The sequence below is a fragment of the Podarcis vaucheri genome (assembly GCF_965113315.1).
Source record: "Podarcis vaucheri genome assembly, chromosome: Z".
NCBI lineage: Eukaryota > Metazoa > Chordata > Lepidosauria > Squamata > Lacertidae > Podarcis > Podarcis vaucheri.
Window position 1 is genome coordinate 29,613,330 of NC_138758.1, and position 19,714 is coordinate 29,633,043.

Below are 19,714 nucleotides of genomic sequence, written 5' to 3' on the forward strand. Positions count from 1 at the left end.
TTAAAAATTGTGAGCTGTACACTGAGTTGAAGAGAGAAAGTGAATCTTTCGGGTTTGCAGGGAATGGGAACTTGATTCAAGTGAGATTTGCATTTTGATCCTAAATGGGATTGCAAATATGCTTAGTAAAAATAAATTAAAATACACTGTAATTATCCTATGACAAGTGCTTGATTGCGCTTATTCCATCATCTAAGCGTGATTTTTGCTAACCTTCTTGTAATTGTTGATGCCGGTGCAAAACCCTGAATGATTACTCCCCAGCCTTTTTTCTTTTTGTAGGGCTCTTATGCTCATAGTTCAAGATTAAAAGGTCCTAATATTTAAATGTGTTGAGCACCTGGGGGCTGGGGTTGAGCACCCTCAGCTCCCTGCCACCCCAAATGCTGTCATCATTGAGAAAAGAAGGGCATTCAACGTCTCAGAGCAGCAACACCACCTAAATGCAAATTAAGGACAGGTGGAAAATTTATCCCCTTTGAATGGAAGATGATATCAAGCCATATTTCCTCGTGCCAAAACCCCTCACCTATAGCTGAGGATTCAAAAAGGCACGGGTTAGCAATAAGCCAAGAGCAAAGGAGATGACAGATGAAACAAACAGAGAGGAGATTGCAGCTAAAATGTCATAGGGCCATGACTACCAGTGGCATAACAAATTAATATTTGCTGGGATTGAGGCCAAACCCTATGCTAAGGGCAATTAATATAGAATTACAGGACAACAAAGGAAATTTAAAACAGGTCTACCATCTACCAAGACCATGTGCAGACCTTGAAGCCTCCACCTGCCCTATTTCTGCATCCTGCCAAAAACCAGAGAAGAGGATGCAGTTCGAAAGCTCATCAAAGTGCAAGTAGATAAATAGGCGGGAAGGTAAATGGCGTTTCTGTGCGCTGCTCTGGTTTCGCCAAAAGTGGCTTAGTTATGCTGGCCACATGACCTGGAAAAACTGTCTGCAGACAAACAGACTCCCTCGGCCAGTAAAGTGAGATGAGCGCCACAACCCCAGAGTCCTTTGCAACTGGACTTAACTGTCAGGGGTCCTTTACCTATACCTTTTAATTTCAATATGAGTAGGAAAATGAGAGTACCCCTAAACATTTTTTAAAGGAAAAAAGCACTATCCAAACCTAAATAGGTTTTCCCACATCCCTCAATACCCTCCTGGATTCTAGGGGAAGGTCTAGATGTTATATTCACTATGCAGATCGGAATGCGTGAGGTGAGCTTCCCACTCTCCAGATTTGATTAGAATTCACCCTCTCAATTCTGCCCATCAGCTAGCAAAGATGAATTCAGCAATATGAACTGGCAGCAACTCAGCTCTTTAGCAATAATAATAATAATAATAATAATAATAATAATAATAATAATAATAATAATAATAATAATTTATTTATACCCCGCCCATCTGGCTGGGTTTCCCCAGCCACTCTGAGCGGCTCCCAACAGAACATCAATAGCAATAATAAAAAAGCAACAACATCAAACATTAAAAACTACCCTAAACTTAAAGCATATGAAGATGGTTGACTAATTTGTGTGTTTAAAGAAGGGTCTCCACAAGGGACCTCTAAGGAGGTGTTAAAACATAAGGGATGTGGGACCATATGAGGCTCCTTAGAGGTCCCAATTTAACAGCATCAGTGTGCAGAGTGGTTTACAGAGAATGAGTTCAGGGTGAGTTACGCTGACAATTAAAACAACAAATTCAACTACAAATCAGTGACACGTAAATGCAACAACAATGAATAATCTTAAAACACAATGTGACACTCATTACGAATTAAGATATGAGGCTAAGAGCTACCAAAAGCTGGAATAAACAAACAGGTTTAAAGTAGAAGCCAGCATGAGTACATAGTGACAGGGAAGATCTCAGTGGATTTTGTTTTGTTTTTTGCATACTATTGAGTATACTTGTTACCCAAATTCTAAGAAAATCCAAGTCAGTAGCGATACCTACTAAGCATGAGGTAATTTCTTTATATTGAATAAAATGTACCCCTAGACTCAGGGGAAGGGCAGGAATAATCCACAACCACATTCTTCAGTTTTCATTGCTGCTATTCAGGAAATTTTTTTTACACCAAGGACAGCGCACAATTTTTGTGACACTAAACTGAAAGTTAAAATTAAATGCCCCCAAATATGAAAAAGAGCAGACGATTTCTTCACAAACTGCCCAATAACAACAACGCCTCCCCACTGTAAAAAGAACACCCTCCCACTGTCCAAAAATGCAAGTAGATATATAATGGCTATTCACTGCATCACCATGTTGCACATCAACAGCAAATTGTGTATGTTTTTGCACATTTATAATCAAGTTTTATTGATGATGATTCCATAAATTTTATCTAGTTGTTCACTGCAGCTATTTGTTTCCAAGGTAACAAATGCACTTCGCTCAAGAGACACAGTAAATCATGATTGTTCTAAATTTGGGGGTCCTTGGCCCTTTGCACTGTGGAATAAATGTATCTCTCACTGCACAAAATGATGCCAACATCACTTAAGACTGCAGCAATTAGCTTCAGTTTTGTTCAGATTTTTATAATTAAAAACACACATAGACATGAAGCTGTGTCATTGGAAAACAAATGCTGCAAAAACCACAGTTCCTGGATTTTTGGTGCCTTCATGAATGTTTTCATTCGTTCCCCCAATAAATGGCTGGTCAGCCATTGCATTTGTTAGGAGGTGCCAAAACCAATCATTTCAAGTCCAACCCTCCAAAATTGTTAGCTAGTAAGTTTGGCGCTGTGAATTAAACCACAGAGCCTAGAAGTTGCCAATCAGAAGGTCGGCTGTTCAAATCCCCGTGATGGGGTGAGCTCCCGTTGCTCGGTCCCTGCTCCTGCCAACCTAGCAGTTTGAAATCACATCAAAGTGCAAGTAGATAAATAGGTACCGCTCTGGTGGGAAGGTAAACGGCATTTCCGTGCGCTGCTCTGGTTCTCCAGAAGCAGCTTAGTCATGCTGGCCACATGACCTGGAAGCTGTACGCCGGCTCCCTCAGCCAATAAAGCGAGATGAGCGCCACAACCCCAGAGTCGGTCACGACTGGACCTAATGATCAGGGGTCCCTTTACCTATATCCTTTTCAGCAGGTAGGAGCTGAAAGGATACTAGTTCACCAAAATGTATGTATAATAAATATGTTAAGTCTGTAAAGCACCACAAAACTCCTTGCTGTTCTTGCTCTAATTAAAAGTACTGATTTTGTCCCATAAAGCCTTAAATGGCCCAGGGACTGCCTCTCCCCATATGAACTAACCCAAACCCTGAGATCATCATCTGAGGCACTTTTTTGTGTGCCTCCTACATGAGAGGTCCAAAGAGTGACAACATAAGAACGGGCCTTTTCTGTGGTGGCTCCCTGCTTGTGGAATGCTCTCCCAAGGGAGGCTTACCTGGCACCAACCTTCCCTTCTAACCAGGATTTTAACCTTTGCTTTTAACTATCTATGGCCTTTTAGAGTAGGTGGGATGTTTTAATGTATTTTCCCCCTTCTAGTTTTAATATGCTTATGTTTTCTCTTTTCGTAAGCCATTTCATAAGTCATGGTAAAAAAGTGACTAATTGCCATGAGTTTCCACGGCAAAAAGTGACTAATAATAATAATAATGGCACTAGGGTGAGGAGGAAGAGCGTAAGGTCATATTCAAAATCCAGGTGCAAGGCATACGTGCTGAGTTTGCATTAAGGATATGAACTTTGGTTTCTGGGATTAGAATTTCTGTATCCTTTCAAATGCTCAGATGATGCCATGCCTTGTTTTCCAGCCAGACCCCAGGAAGAGTCAGGTTCAGGCCCTCACACAGACTCCTCAGATGCAAAGCTGTGCAAGTGCCCTGCCAAAATTGCAATGTGACATCAAAGCTACAAATTATAAACACCCATATGTTTTAGGCATATGGTCTTAATCATTAATGATACACCCTAACCTTGATCTCCTAGGTAACTTGGATTTTAAAGTGCAAGGTTACAGGAAGAGGGGGGGCAGTGCTCCAGCTTTGGGTAAGAGAAGCAATTAAAAGAGAAGAAATGTAGCAACTGTATACACCGATAGTAATCAGAGATGACAGTCAACATTTCCGAAGGCTTCCTGGCCTGCAATTTCAGATATTAAACTGCTAATCCTATGAGAAAATAATTACTTATGAACAGGCTTGCTTTTTTGGTGTGGTTTTTTTTTTTAATGTAGCAAGAAACTTTTTAGCCCATGGAGGCGGAGCATGGACTTGGCATTCAAGAGTGGATGTACAAGGTCTTTCGCCCACTATATGAATACAGCTCTGTGACTTCTCTTTCACACATGCAAACACCTGAAGGGCTGCACCATGGAAGACGGAAAAAAGTTGATCCTTACTGTTCCAAAGCCTAGGACCCAGAGCAATGGATCCACATCGCAAGAAAAGAGATCACAACTCAACCTTACGGACAACCTTTTGACGGTAAGAGCTGTTTGACAGTGGAACAGGCTACTCCCCTTCCTTGGAGGGTTTTAAACAGAGGTTGCCAGGGACTCTTTAGTTGTGATCCCTCCATTGTAGGAGGCTGAGTGAAATGGCCCTTGGGGTCCCTTCCAACTCTTCAGTTGTATGATTCTATATGTACTGGATCAGCCCACTGGTGTTGCCTCTCCCTTCATGCCCCAAGTGAACTTGTCACCATATATGCAGCGTGTATGGCTTTATCCACATTTATGCTTATATTTCACCTGAGCAAAAGAAATTGGTCTTAAGTTGCAAAATTGATTTGTGGATCGGGGCAAGGTATGTGGCAGGTAGGTGGATGGGTGCTGTTACAGCAACGTTTCAATAAAAAGTAGAGATAACAAGTAAAACCTTGTAACTAAATTGCTGGTGCACGGAGTGCTTCTGCATGTATTCCCCCTGTTAATTAGGGTGGTTTGGGGGGGTGGCATATTTGGGTTCAGTCCCTGTTCTATTTGATTTCTTCATTGGTTTTCAGCTGTGCCCCTGGAGATAGTTAAAAATCGCTTCTCAGTGTGAACTAGGAAGTGGCAGCCCATGCTGCTTGTGCGCAAGCTCTGCATCAAAACTGCAAAGCAAAACCAAATCCATCCAGTGCGCTTTTTTACTGTACAATATGCTTCATTGTAACAGTTTGGAAAATGGGACGCCGGTGGCGCTGTGGGTAAAAGCCTCAGCGCCTAGGGCTTGCCGATCGAAAGATCGGCGGTTCGAATCCCCGCGGCGGGGTGCGCTCCCGTTGCTCGGTCCCAGCGCCGGGCAACCTAGCAGTTCGAAAGCACCCCTGGGTGCAAGTAGATAAATAGGTACCGCTTTATAGAGGGAAGGTAAACGGCGTTTCCATGTGCTGCGCTGGTGCTGGCTCGCCAGATGCAGCTTTGTCACGCTGGCCACGTGACCCGGAAGTGTCTCCAGACAGCGCTGGCCCCCGGCCTCTTAAAGTGAGATGGGCGCACAACCCTAGAGTCTGTCAAGACTGGCCTGTACGGGCAGGGGTACCTTTACCTTTACCTTTTTAACAGTTTGGAAAAGGTAAAACAACAAATGACACTAGGGGGTTGTTGTGCCATCTCCTGAGCCACCCTGAACAAGTAAGAGCCAGGCTGGCTCTCTCTGACCACGGTGCCACTGGTTGTGGGGTACTCTCCTGTTTGGTGGGGAGAAGACTGATTGCTGTAGACTGCAGCTGCAACTATGTCTACAAAAGTTGAACCATTCCAACACCACTGCAGTTACTGTTACATAAAGCAGCAAAAACCTAGGCTTATCCTTCATGGCTGAAATCATTCTTTGATGGGGTATTTTGTGACCTACACAAGAAGCAGCAGGGGCAGGGGCAGGCCTTAATTGCACTTCTTTTTGCCTGAAGCTGCAGAAACCAGAAGCGTGTAATGCCATCTGCTGGTTGCAATGCTTTTCTTCTAGAAGAAGAAGAAAAAGAAGCTGGTACTCACCATGAAGTTGGCACAGTACATGCCACACTTTTAACCAGTGCTTTTCTTTTAGAAAAAAAGGTCTTATCGAGTTATATGGGAAGTCACAGAAAAATATGAATGGTAACGTATGATGTTCTTAAGATGTGTTATGTGAAAACCTAATAAAAATTTGATTGAAACAAATAAATAGAAAAAATGTCCTAATATTGCGTACCCATGGTAAACCTGATACAGGGTACCCTGATACTGAGTACCCCCAGGAAAAAAGCACTGGCTGGTTGATATGCACCCAGACTTACAGCTGTCAGCTGCTGGAGAGGTTTTTGTATCTCCATGGAACATCTCCTTGGCCACATCCTGGAACTACATATTTTATTTCATAAAATTTATACACCGATTGTAAAAACAACAGCAACCAACAACAACCCCCAAAGCAGTTTACATAAAAAGCTAAAATAAAATTATCTGTAGGAGAAACTAATAACAATTTAAGGCTTACAAAAAGTTTGTTTAAACAAACAATAGACTAACAGAAGATTAAATATCGCACCAACGTTGTGAACAACTTTTTAATTTGAGGATTCAGTATTTCACTGGCACAGCTAAATCGTGAGAGGAGGTGAACTGTTTCAACTTTAGGGGTTTGCCGTATGTTATCAGTCAGTAGGTGCTACTGCAATTGTTTGTTGACTTGACTTGATTTATGGGGGTGGGGTGTGGGGTGTGGAACTGCCTGCAACTGGAAATAAGTTTTCTGTTAGGTTCGTTGGCAAAGGAATTGTAGGTGTAAACAATGCATGAATTCAAAAACTTGTGTCAGGTTTTATGACTTAATTTCTAAATAAGAGATATGGAGTCAATCTTGTCTGAAAATTGTGCTTAGACCCACTTACATGGAAGCTCTTTCCCAGTTCACAGATGTGCAGAGAATAATTAATTTTTCTCTTTCTTTTCAGGGAGATGAGAAGAAAACGACCCTCTGCACAACAGTAACAGCACACATTACTATGTAAGTGCTGTACAAGCCCTATTGTGATGATAACAGGTTAAAAATTGCAGCAATGTTAGGTTTAGACTTTGTCTCATCTTACCATTGGTGAAGGGTCCTATTTTTGAATGTTCCTCACCAGACATTAAACTCCCCCATATTTAGTGAAGCAGCACACCAAGAACAGAATATACACTACGACTCTCTCTTCTGTGTGCTAGTTTGCTACAAGCAATGTGTTTAGGGGTTACAGATGGGGTGCAGAATTAAAAAAAAATTAAAAAGCACATAGTAGAAAATTATGCCATTTCATTCTGCACAATTATTTTACTTATTTAAAAAGCTTATACCTTGGCCTGTCCTAAAAACAGTCTTAACACCAGCTCTTATTCTGGTGCCAAGATTGATCCGGAATCTAATCTACTGCATTTAATCACTTATTTTCTGCTGCCTGGTCTAGTTTTTATTTTATTTTCCTGCTGCAGACATTATTCCCCAAATAATTAACAGAGACAATATTCCCAAAGTCAATACCCACTTTTTTATAATTTGCAAATGCACACAAGAAAACGAAGCTTTCTGCTTTGATTAGGGGTGCAGGTGCACATATATTAAATGTTTTGCAACAAGTAATTTGCAATGCTCAACTAGTGCGATGAAGTCAAGCACCTCGCCCAGTACTCGGCTGTTATGCCCATTGATTTGAAAATGTCTCCCTAATGCACTTATGCAGTTCATAAATGCAAGGACGCTTCTTTAACCCCTGTAGCTATTGATCAGGTTCCTTAAGCTTGCAGTCTGATCATGCGTGTGAATAAACCTTATGGTGAACAGCAAGAAAGAGGAAAAATTAGAAGCAAAACAAATGATAAAAAGATAACCAAGCAATAAGCTTTTTGTAAATCATGGTTATTTTTTTAAAAGGCCATATTCCTTATTTTTAATTCATCAAACTTTTTGAGAGTTCTGAATATCTGATGCTTGAAATCATTCCCTGCAGTAGGAAATTTGGGTGGCTGGTTATCCAGCCATTTAGAAACACTTTGGGCCACCCAGAAAAGGGGAGTTGTTTCTACATACTCAGGGGGGGGGGGGTTATATATGTACAGTGGGACAGAAGTGCATAAATTGCAATATCATCCCATCAAAATTGGCCTGACAAGGGCCCATGAATCCCCAGGGCTTACAGAAGGTTGAGGGAACAAGTGGGAGGGGGTACACCTCCAACTTACTGACCAAATCTGGTCTGCAAAGCTGTTTTTTGCAAGCCATGGTCACCTGTCGGGAGTGGAACAAGTACAGGAATGGCTGAATTTGCTGGGGAACACAGCTGTGCAACCAGAAAGCAGGCTTGAAGTCCCTTCCTGTCAGCTGATAAGTGATACTTCAGGGCTGCTGATCAGTGACACTCTTATCAATGCATCATAGATCTCTTTGGAAGCTGTGTGAGGTGCTTTGAAGTCCTGACAATCACCACCTGATATCACTGTAATGTTAGGGGATTGATGGGAGGATATGAAAAATCCCTCCTCCAATTATTCACCTATTCTACCACCCATCCTTGCCATTTTCAATTTTATTGTACCAGGAAGAGGAGGAAGAGAAGGAAGAGAAGGAGAAGGAGAAGGAAGAGTAAGAAGAAGAAGAGGAGGAGGAGGAGGAGGAGGAGGAGGAGGAGGAGGAGGAAGAAGAAAATGAAGAGGAAAGGGAGGAAGAAGAGAAAGGAAGTTGTTATGGTGGTGGTACTTTAAGAAGCAACAAGTAAACATAACTTCAGGTCTTAGATGAATCTGAAGACACACAGGAACACAATTATGACAATCCTCTTTTCCTTTAGGATTACATTTCCCCCTTACCTAGCTTCTGCCTTGTGCAAAGAGAAATAATGCAAAAACATAACATGATGGCACTTGTGGCTCCTTGTGAATGAATCCCGTGGCATATAATTACTTTGAACTAGTTCTCAGGCAGTAGGCCATCATGGTATCAGGGCTAGGGTGCCAGTACAATCTGCTACGGTTTATTGTCCATAAGGGTGGGGTGCGGGAAAGACTCTCCCTTGGTGCATTTTAAGCACTCAGAAATCTTTAGACCAAGGCAGCAGTAGTCTTCTAGGCTGCTGTTTGAATTTTCTGACCAAGATCAAAAAGAAACACAGATAGGTCTTTGAAGTGTCAGGAAATGATTGCTTCTAATCATGGTTCTGTCACCAAGCTTTTTCTTGTAATGATCCTCGACTATGATCCCTAACCTTTGGAGCCAAGCCCTCCCATCTATAAAACATGACCCAATAATTCGAAACCAGCCACGGTTAAATGTTTACAATGATTACTGCAGGAGGGAGCTCCCTCCCCCCTTTAAGGCCACTGCTTAACATTTCCTGTTCTATTTATTTAGTCTGAATCCTATCTCTCAAGTTGGAACTCAAGTTGGTGTACTTGAAGTTCCCAGGTGACATACCACCCAGAATGAGGCCCACTTAATTTCAGCAAGGTGGCTGCAACATGCCCACTTGGAGGGACCATTAGAAAGTCTTGGAATCCCAGGACAGAAGTGGGGTTGCAGGTGAAAGCAGCACTGCCACAACCACATAATCAGCATTCCTCTTCTTCCAAGGCAGTGGTAGCCAATGTGGTGCTCTCCATATGTTGTAGATTGCAACTTCCAACAGCCCCAGGGATGGTGAGACTGCAATCCACAACATAGAGAAGGCACCATAATAGTTACCCCTGCTCTAAGGAGATTAATTTGGGTATTGTAAGGTTGTTAAGGGCTACTAATCATGATGGCAGTATGCTACATCCAGGATGGACACTATGTCTATGAATACAGCAGTGGGAGAGGGCTTGTGCTGTGTTCATGCCATTCTCCTGGGCTTTCCAGAGGTGTGTGGTTGGCCACTGTGGGAAACAGGAAATGCCAGGCTAGATATCATTCATTACATTTACTAAGGGCTGTGTCCCTGCTCGCTCTACTCATGAACCCCCTGGCCAGTCACTCCATATTAACCACCTAGAGCTTTCTGCTTCCCCACAACATGCAACTATTAAGCTTGCTTTTCACCTTCCCAACCCCATTTTGGAAGTCACTTCCCTTTTCTACTCTGCAGTCCTATTTTGCACCCATTTTTACCTTCATCCCCATGTCCATGCCTCCTCCTTTTGTGCAACCCACCCCTGTGCACAGACCACCCTCCTGGTGACCCCCTTCGTGTTCCTCCTGCTATGAGCTGCAACTACTAAGCAAACTTTTCACTTCTGCTGAAGTATGTAGCCACCACCCCTTCCTATCCTGCAGTTCCTCCTTTCAATCCCATGCTCCCTACTCCCTCCTTTTTTTTTTAATTAAAATTTTTCTTGTTTTACAGAAGTATGTGTAATGTCTCTCGTATTTTTTCCATGTAACATTTTTACAAATCTGTTTCATTTGTTGAGGCATTAGGGGGAGAAGAAAAAAAGAAAGAAGAAAGGGGGGTTGGAGAGAGGGAAGATGGATGGGGTGGGGTCGGGTGGCGGTGTTTCTATTATGTTTAATGTATGTAGAGTTTGGTGTCAGCATTGCTTGTGCTGTTCACTTGTGTTCCTTTGGCGGTGAGAGAGGTTGGGGTTGGCCTAGGGTGTGGTTCTTTGTTTGTAATTGGCTGTGGTGATCCTTGTTTTCGTGTGTGAGTGGGGTGGGTGGGTGTTTTGGATCAGGTTAGCCATATTGATTTGTATGCTGTTGGTGGATTATTGTCATTGTTATTGTCTACTTTTTCAAAACTCCATGCCTCTTCCTCTCTCCTATTATGCAACACCCCTTTGCACACACACCCAGGAGGATATATGTTACATTATATATGTTGTTGTATCTTTGAAATGAACAGAATATTAAGAGCTAGGCTGCCAGTTACCTTGTTCAGTTAAGAGAAGGTTGAGTTCAGCTGATGTGTGTCGTGCATATATGGGTGTTTGCTTTCAAATAAAATACCTGTGCTAAATTACTGCATTGGATTTGGTACTTCATGTTGAAGACAACCCTTGATTCCAGGAGTAAAACACACTATGCGAAGGATCTCTCCCACAATTTTAAACCCCCCTCTCAGCGTCCCTCCCTTAGGCCATAGCCACTGATGTTGTGCAACCTGCCTTGTCTTTTGTTACTTTCACCCCACTCCACCCCAAATTTGTGAGGATACAGGACTATGATGAGCCCTGCAAATCCTCTGATGGGGATTATGTAATGACACAATTACTTTATATTCTTGACTAAAATGAGACCACTCTTGCTTTACTCTGTATCAAATGCCTGCTTAGGGGAGAAGATCTTACATCACTTATGTGGGTCATTTAATAAAGCATTAGCACATCACCTTTGCCCTGTGGCTTATAAATCTACTCAGCATCCCTTCAGGTGTCCCTGGGGACCTTGCTACCTCGGAGGCGAAAGGAATTTCACCTCCACATCATGGGTGGGAACTGACAGGCATCTCATCACAATGGGCACAGAATGATGCTTTTTGTTAACTTATTATAATTATATATTAGATGCTGTCAGAGCTGCTACCAGGTCCCAGCTCACGTAGGACCACGCCACACAGCGTCCACTTTAAAAGAGTCTTTATTGAGTTACAGGTTTCATTTCCGAACTGCAGCGTGCAGCTCTACACCTTCTGCCCTAGGTCGGCGAAGACCCATCTGAGTCCCCGCCTCTTGCACACCAGCTTAATACCCTAGCCTTGCTCCACCTCCTTCGCCTCTCCCTACGTCTCTGGGTCCTTCTGCCCCCCTGGGACTCCTCCCTTCTACTCTCCTCTGACGCTGACCCCCCTGATCCTTCCGCTTCCTTTCGGCGGGCTTTGGGACCTGGCTCACTCTCCGGGCTGCTTACTGCTCCAGCTTCCGCTGCATTTGAACTTGGCGCGCGCGCCCAACTCTCTACTTTCCTCTTGACCGTTGCCTCGCTCTCTGAGGAGGGCGTGACCACCCCTGACTCGTGCCCTCCCTCCTGCTGACGGCCTCCGGAACCCGATGCCTGGCTGCCTTCCTCCCTGCTGCTCTCAGTCTTGAGCGTGGGTCCCGACTTCCAGCTGCTGCTCTCTGAATCTCCTCTGTTCCCTTCCTCCTGGGGTGTCCCCCCGGATCCCCCCCTTGCTCTGCTCACTGGGGCTCCCTTTTGGGAGTCCTCTGACTCACTGCTTAGGCTTGGAGATCTCGGTTCGTCATCATCACTCATTCTCCCTTCGGCTTCCTCCCCCTCGCTCTCTGTTTCCACCCTTCTCTGCGTCTCTGCTTCTGAACCCCTGACATCCATCCCCCCCTCGAAGCCCCCCCTTCCCCCCTCCCCGCTGTCAGGTGTGGGTGCTGGGCGCTCCATCATCATGGGAGGGAATGCTGGATACAGGTCGCTCCCCGTGGGTGGCCGCCAACTGAAGACCTCCGAGTCTTCCCCCTCGCGGTCGTCGACGTTGACTTGTTGCTCTTCCATCTCTGTACCGCCGTGCTCGAACCCGAGGTCCTCCCCGAACACGTCCATGTCAGTCTCTGCGTCGGTCGCTCGACCTGGCCTCTCCAGCCACTTCCTGCGCCATTGCTCCTCTGGTCGATCGTCCCACCAATACGAGTTGCCTGATGCCGAACCTGCCGGTGAACCTTCTGGGGAACGGGTGCTCCGTGCGGGTTCCCCTTCTGAGTCGAATCCATGGAACGTGCTGGAAGAAAGTGTGGGTGTGAACAACCAGTCGTCGAAGAAGCTCGCTGGCATGGGTTTGTGTGGGAAGAGGGCATGAAACTCGTCCTTGAGCAGGGGTTCCTCCAAAGCGTAGTCTGGTACCCAGCTATTGGCGCTGGCCCGGGTGCCCTCTCTGGCTAAGAGGTATTCGACTCCCTCTTCCCCCCATCTGGAGTCCAAAATCTCCGTGACCTCGTTGATGTGGTCCTGGTGCTTCACCTCCCGCGTCTCCGTCCGTTCCCGGAGCGGACTTGGCGCCGTCCCTGGCTCCTGGAACCTGTGAGGTGCCTTGTAGGGAGTGAGCACCGACCTGTGGAACACCGGATGCATTCTGGAACCCTCCGGCAGCGCCAGTCGGAAGGCTACCGGGTTGATCTGCGCTTCGACTTGGTACGGACCGATCTGCTTGTGCCCCAACTTCTTCTTGGCAAGTGACCTGGTCGGCACTGCGTGGGCTGCCAACCAGACCCAGTCTCCCACTTGGATCACTTCGCCAACCCGCCTGTGCTTGTCAGCTTGCACCTTGTAGGCGTGCTTAGCTAGCTCCAGCTGCCGTCTGAGTTGATCGTGGACCGCCTGCAGCTCTGACGCGAACGCGTCCGCCGTCTGTGGTTCTCCTTCCCCCACTCTCTCCAGTCCCGGGAAGGTTCTGGGATTCCTCCCATTGTTGGCAAAGAACGGCGTCACTCCTGTGGACACGTGCTTCGTGTTGTTGTAAGCGAACTCGGCTAGCGGCAGGTAATCCACCCACGTCGCAGGCTGTTGATTGGCATAGCATCTCAGGTACTGCTGCATGATGGCATTGACCCTCTCTGCTTGCCCGTTGGTCTGCGGGTGTCTTGCTGATGCCAGATTGACCTTGACATTTAGAAAACCCATCAGCTTCTGCCAGAAAGACGAGATGAACTGGCGTCCGCGGTCGGACAGGATAGACCGTGGCAGGCCATGCACTTTGAACACGTGATCTATGAACAGTTTGGCGGTTTGTTCCGCCGTGGCCACCTTCGCACACGGAATGAAATGTGCCATCTTGGTGAACAAGTCCACCACCACTAGCACAGCTGTCTTGCCTCTCGAGCTGGGTAAATCCGTCACAAAGTCCAGGGCCACCCTCTCCCACGGTTCAAACGGTGTTTGCAGCGGTTCTAACAGTCCCGCCGGTGGTCTGTGTACCGGCTTGGCCCTCTGGCAGGTGTCGCACCTCGCGACGTAGTCCGCGACCTCTCCTCTCAGCCTGGGCCACCAGAAGTCTCTCGCGACTAATTCCATCGTTTTCTCTGTGCCAAAGTGACCGGCCGTGGGTGCGTCGTGCAACTGTTGCAGTACCTTGGCGCGAAGGTCGTCTCCTGGTACATAGACAGCCCCTTTGCGTAGGAGCAAGCCGTCCCGCACCTGGAACTCGTCCGTGGTAGCCGTGCCTCTGAGCAGTTCCGCCATCTTGTCTTGCGCGAATGAGTCGTCCCGCAATGCACGTCGCACCGCATCCAGGTCTACTGTAGCTGAAGCACACGCCCACGCCGTCGGTGCGAAGATGTGCTTGGCCGCCGCTGGCGTCACCTCTTCTAGGTATTGCGGTTTTCGGGACAGTGCATCCGCCATGATGTTGGTGTCGCCTGGGACGTACTCTATTCGGAAATTGAAGTCAGCAAAGAACTCCGCCCAACGTATCTGCCTCTGGTTCAGGAACTGAGCCGTGCGCCAGTGCTCCAGATTCTTGTGGTCCGTGCAGACCTGCACCGTGTGCTTGGCGCCGATTAGGAAGTGCCTCCACGCCTTGAAAGCTGCATGAATGGCCAGCAACTCCCTGTCCCAGATGGTGTAGTTCTGCTCCGACTTGCTGAGCTTTCTGGAGTAGAACGCTCCCGGCCGCCACACCCCCTGCGGGTCTCGCTGCAGCAGGACAGCTCCCACGGCTCTGTCTGACGCGTCTGTCTCTACCCTCAACGGTTTACTGGGGTCGATATGCAGCAGTTGCTTCTCCGATGCGAAGAGATGCTTGAGCGCTTGAAAGGACTGTTCCGCCTGCTCCGTCCAGATGAATTTCTTTTTTTTGGAGCTGAGCGTGTCCGTAATTGCTGCCGTCTGCATCGCGAACCCCTTGATAAACTTGCGATAGAAGTTGGCGAAGCCGACAAACCGCTGGACCTCCTTCCGGTTGCGCGGGCTCTTCCAATCCAATACCGCACGAACCTTGGTGCTGTCCATGGCTATCCCCTTGTCCGACAACTTGTATCCCAGGAAATCCACCTCCGTCGTGTCGAACTGGCACGTCTCCAGCTTGGCGTACAGTCTATGTTGTTGCAACCTGCTGAGCACCTCCCTCACGTCTCGGTCGTGAGCGTGCTGCGAGTCAGAGAAAATCAGGATGTCATCCAGGAAGCAGACGCATGTCTTGTAGAGGAGTCCCTCCAACACGTGATGCATAAAAGCTTGAAAACAGTGAGAGCCATTTTGTAATCCAAAGGGCATAACTCTGTATTCGTAGGTGCCCAGCGGTGTGAACATGGCCGTCTTCCACTCATCGCCCTCCCGCATGCGGATGAGATTGTACGCCCCTCGCAGGTCCAACTTGGTGAACACGCGTCCCTTGCGCACCGTCGCGAGGAGGTCGTCAATCCTGGGCATGGGGTAATCAGACGGTTTGGTCATCTGGTTCAAAAGGCGGTAGTCCACAACTAGTCTTTTTTGGGGCGTGTCTTTCTTTTTCACGAAGAAAACGGGACTGCCCCCCACTGCCTTGGACTCTCTGATGAAGCCACGCTCCAGATTATGCTCGATGAACTGTTTGAGTTCCTGCATTTCATCTTCAGACATGGAGTATAGCCGCCCCTTCGGCAGCGTCGCCCCCGGTAGGAGGTCAATCTTGCAGTCATATGGCCGGTGAGGGGGTAGCTTGTCCGCCTCCTTCTCGCAGAAGACCTCCAAAAAGCTCGCGTATTTGTGGGGGACCGCTTGCAACGTTCCCAACTGCAGTTGTGATTCCTCCTCCTCTCCCTCCCGTCGGGGCAGGATGCAGTGTTCTGCGCAATAAGAGGAGCCGAAGATCAGTTGTCTCTGGTACCAAGCCAGTGTCGGACTGTGCCTGTCCAGCCAACTCATGCCCAACACAATGGGCGTGTCCGACAGTTGGGTGACATTAAAACTGATGACTTCCCTGTGGTTGCCAAGGCGCATCACCATCGGTGGCGTCTGCTTCACCACCTGCCCCCCTAGCAACTCTCTGCCATCCACTGTGACGACTTGCAGGGGCAGAGTGGCAGGCAATAGCTGTATAGCGTGCTGCTCCACAAAGCTCTGCGCTATAAAGTCTGCGTTGCTTCCAGAATCCACAGAAAGCGGCACTTCGATAGTGACGCCGTCGGGTAGCTGGAGAGATGCTGTGAGCTGCACTACTGGTTTGGGTGGGAGGGGATCCGTGGGGTGCAATATCGCTGGGGACTGCTTCACAGATGCGTCTGGCTGGGCCCCAGTGCCTCCGTCTCCAGCCAGACATCGTCGTTTCCCTGCTGTGGTTCTCCTTGCTGCGTTGCTGCAGTCACCATTGCTGAGGCTGCAGTGTGCTTGTGGAGCCTCCGGGGACACTCCTTCGCCAAATGGCCTGGATCCTCGCAGATGTAACACTTCCTGTTCCCTCTAGGAGGCTTCGCTTTCACTGCTGCCGGTGCTAGGGCTCTGGCTGCTGACTGAGCCCTTGCACCTCCAACCTCCATCGGTTCCCCTCCCCCTCCTGGCGGAGGTGTGGATTGCGCACGCGCTGCTTCCCTCGGAACGAAAGAGAAACTTCTCGCTGCTTCGCGCCCTCCACGTCCTTCATCTCTGCACCATGGACGTTCTTCCAGCCTCACCCCCACAGTCAGCGCCCTTTGGACCACCTCCTGCGTGCTTCGGGGCCTCTCCCCCCTTGCAATTTCATCCTTAACCGCAGAACTTAGACCCTCCCAGAAGAGGTCTCTGACAGGGGGCGAATCCCGATCCCATTCTAAAGCACTGACCAGCGCAAAAAATCGGGCGTGATACTGCCGGACGCTCGCCCTCCCTTGTTTTAGTCCATGAATCTCCCGTCTGGCAAGATCCACATCAATAGTAGACAAAAAACACGCATCCATCGCTTTGATAAAGGCATCTGCATTCTGAAGCGCCGGATCTTTATCCCTCCACAAATTGCGCAGCCAGGCTTTGGCATCCCCATGCAAATGGGACAATATGAACCCCACCTTCTCTTCCTCATCTCTAAAGTCTTTTGCCAGCAGTTGCAGTGCGCACATTACGTCTGCTCTAAAATTAGGGTACTGTTGCAAAGTCCCATCGAAGTGAGCCACAAGCCCTCCTGCTCTCCGTGCCAATCCCACGCCCTCCGGTCTGGGTCCCGGTTGCCCTTGCTTAACAAGCATTTCAAACCTGGCGTGTAGGTCTCTGTAGGCGGCTGTAGTCTCCTCCTCCCGTTTCTTGGAAGCCAATACCTCTGAGGACAACTGGGTCACTGCCTCTTGCAACGCGGAGATCCTCTGTTCTTCCGTCATCTTGCTAACCTTTGTGAGCTTGCTTACAGACACCCCTCTTCCTCCCCTAGCGGCTTCTGCTCCCGCTGCGAGGTTTCAGGTTTCTGAAGCTTTGAAGAGATGGGTCTTACTGTCAGAGCTGCTACCAGGTCCCAGCTCACGTAGGACCACGCCACACAGCGTCCACTTTAAAAGAGTCTTTATTGAGTTACAGGTTTCATTTCCGAACTGCAGCGTGCAGCTCTACACCTTCTGCCCTAGGTCGGCGAAGACCCATCTGAGTCCCCGCCTCTTGCACACCAGCTTAATACCCTAGCCTTGCTCCACCTCCTTCGCCTCTCCCTACGTCTCTGGGTCCTTCTGCCCCCCTGGGACTCCTCCCTTCTACTCTCCTCTGACGCTGACCCCCCTGATCCTTCCGCTTCCTTTCGACGGGCTTTGGGACCTGGCTCACTCTCCGGGCTGCTTACTGCTCCAGCTTCCGCTGCATTTGAACTTGGCGCGCGCGCCCAACTCTCTACTTTCCTCTTGACCGTTGCCTCGCTCTCTGAGGAGGGCGTGACCACCCCTGACTCGTGCCCTCCCTCCTGCTGACGGCCTCCGGAACCCGATGCCTGGCTGCCTTCCTCCCTGCTGCTCTCAGTCTTGAGCGTGGGTCCCGACTTCCAGCTGCTGCTCTCTGAATCTCCTCTGTTCCCTTCCTCCTGGGGTGTCCCCCCGGATCCCCCCCTTGCTCTGCTCACTGGGGCTCCCTTTTGGGAGTCCTCTGACTCACTGCTTAGGCTTGGAGATCTCGGTTCGTCATCATCACTCATTCTCCCTTCGGCTTCCTCCCCCTCGCTCTCTGTTTCCACCCTTCTCTGCGTCTCTGCTTCTGAACCCCTGACAGATGCCTTTCTAGCATTGAAGACATAGTACAATGATAAATCAAAACAAAACAAAACCCTAACTCAACAACCAAAAGATGAACAGCAGCAATCAGAACCAACAAAATCAGCTGCCTGAATCAAATGCCAATGGTTGGTGGGCCCTGTAGGAAATGCTTGGGAACCATTATGCTGACAAATGTAGCTGACACTTTCCTAACAAAATGCAGTCACCTGTGTTATGTTGCAAGAACGTAGTATTACACTAGGAGACAAGGGACAGAGGATCAGGTGGGTGGGCAGGGGAGGCAGCAATAGTTATTAGAAAAGCAGAGAAGTTAAGAAGACGAGAAAATAAGACCCCTGCGCTTTGCACAGAAAGTCCTTGCTGGTTCAGGAAGCAGGTCCATCTAGTCCAGTGGCCTGTGGCTAAGAACAGACAACCAGCTGTTTCTCAGAAGCTTACAAGCAGGGCTTGGTGGCAACAGCTCTCATCAACCACTAGGACTGATAAATATATTACTAGTTATTAATTTATATTTTGCCTTCTATATGTGACCTCCCACCCATTGCTTTGTTTAGCATGATGCCTGGTGAAGGAGTCTGGACAACTTGAAATCATGCAAATAATCAATGTGGCATTTAGGTGGGCCAAATAAAGAGGTTGCCTTTAATAACCTTTAATTATTATTATTATTTATTTATTTTTAATTGTGGGCTGACTTTGCCTTTCATTTACCACACATTTCTCAGGGTTTAGTCATAGATCATTTATACGCCACATTTCCCACAGATGCACTTGTTCTCAAAGCAGCTTACAGGAAACTATTGGTCAAATAGTGCAGTAGACATAATACATTTTTTAAAAATAGTATCACTATAACACTAACAATTCAAAGTTAACAATTCATACAAATGACATGAAAAGGAAACTGGGAGCATTAAAAAAAGATTTCCTGAAAGGTCTGTTGGCAATACTCCAAAGAGACCCTGAAACTGATGGAATGAATACCTAGCAACCCCCTTGCCACTTTTATACATAAACTCAGAAAGCTGGAACTACTGTGTGCAGCCTTCTTGCAAAGGCTCCTAGGTAAGAAAGTAAGCGGCTATGCCTTGAGGGCAAGCACAGTGCTTCTCCCCCATCTCCCCCTACCCACCAGAAGATGTCCCTTCAGGCTCAGGAGACAAATGGCCCACTATCTCTCTCCCAGAACCACTGTGTGGCTGGGATGTGTTTCTCGCTTTCCTGAATGGCTCAATTGCTCTACCCATACCAGCTGCTGGAAATTTCAGGAGAGGACAGCGCTCTTGTGCTAGAATCCTGAAACTGAACGTGGTTCAGCAGCTAGCAGGCAGTCAATGTCAGTATTTTAACATTGGTGTAATATGCATAAAGCTGGGTGTCCCACTAATCACCATAGCATATATGTGCCCTGTTTACATAGAAAGCAAGGGGGACACAGGCTCAGGTAGGAAGGTGGCTTATACTGTGTCGTACCAGCTCAGTTTTGCCTAAACTAACTGGCAGCAGCTCTCCAAGGTTTCAGACAGGGAACATTTCTAGTCCTACCTAGAGATGCCAGGGATTGGCCTGGGAATCTTCTATGTGCAAAGCAGATTGCTCTACCACTGAGCTATAGGTTCTAAGGCATGGGAAAGGAAGGGTCCAGCTTCCCTCACCTGCACACCCCTTTTGATATACCCTT

General features: G+C 47.6%; 1 protein-coding gene across 2 annotated transcripts in view; it reads right to left on the reverse strand.

Moving 5' to 3' along the window:
- Window positions 1–19,714, reverse strand: part of NEXMIF (neurite extension and migration factor) — a 215,662-nt gene that overhangs the window by 56,034 nt on the left and 139,914 nt on the right. The gene's annotated exons all lie outside the window — the stretch shown is intronic.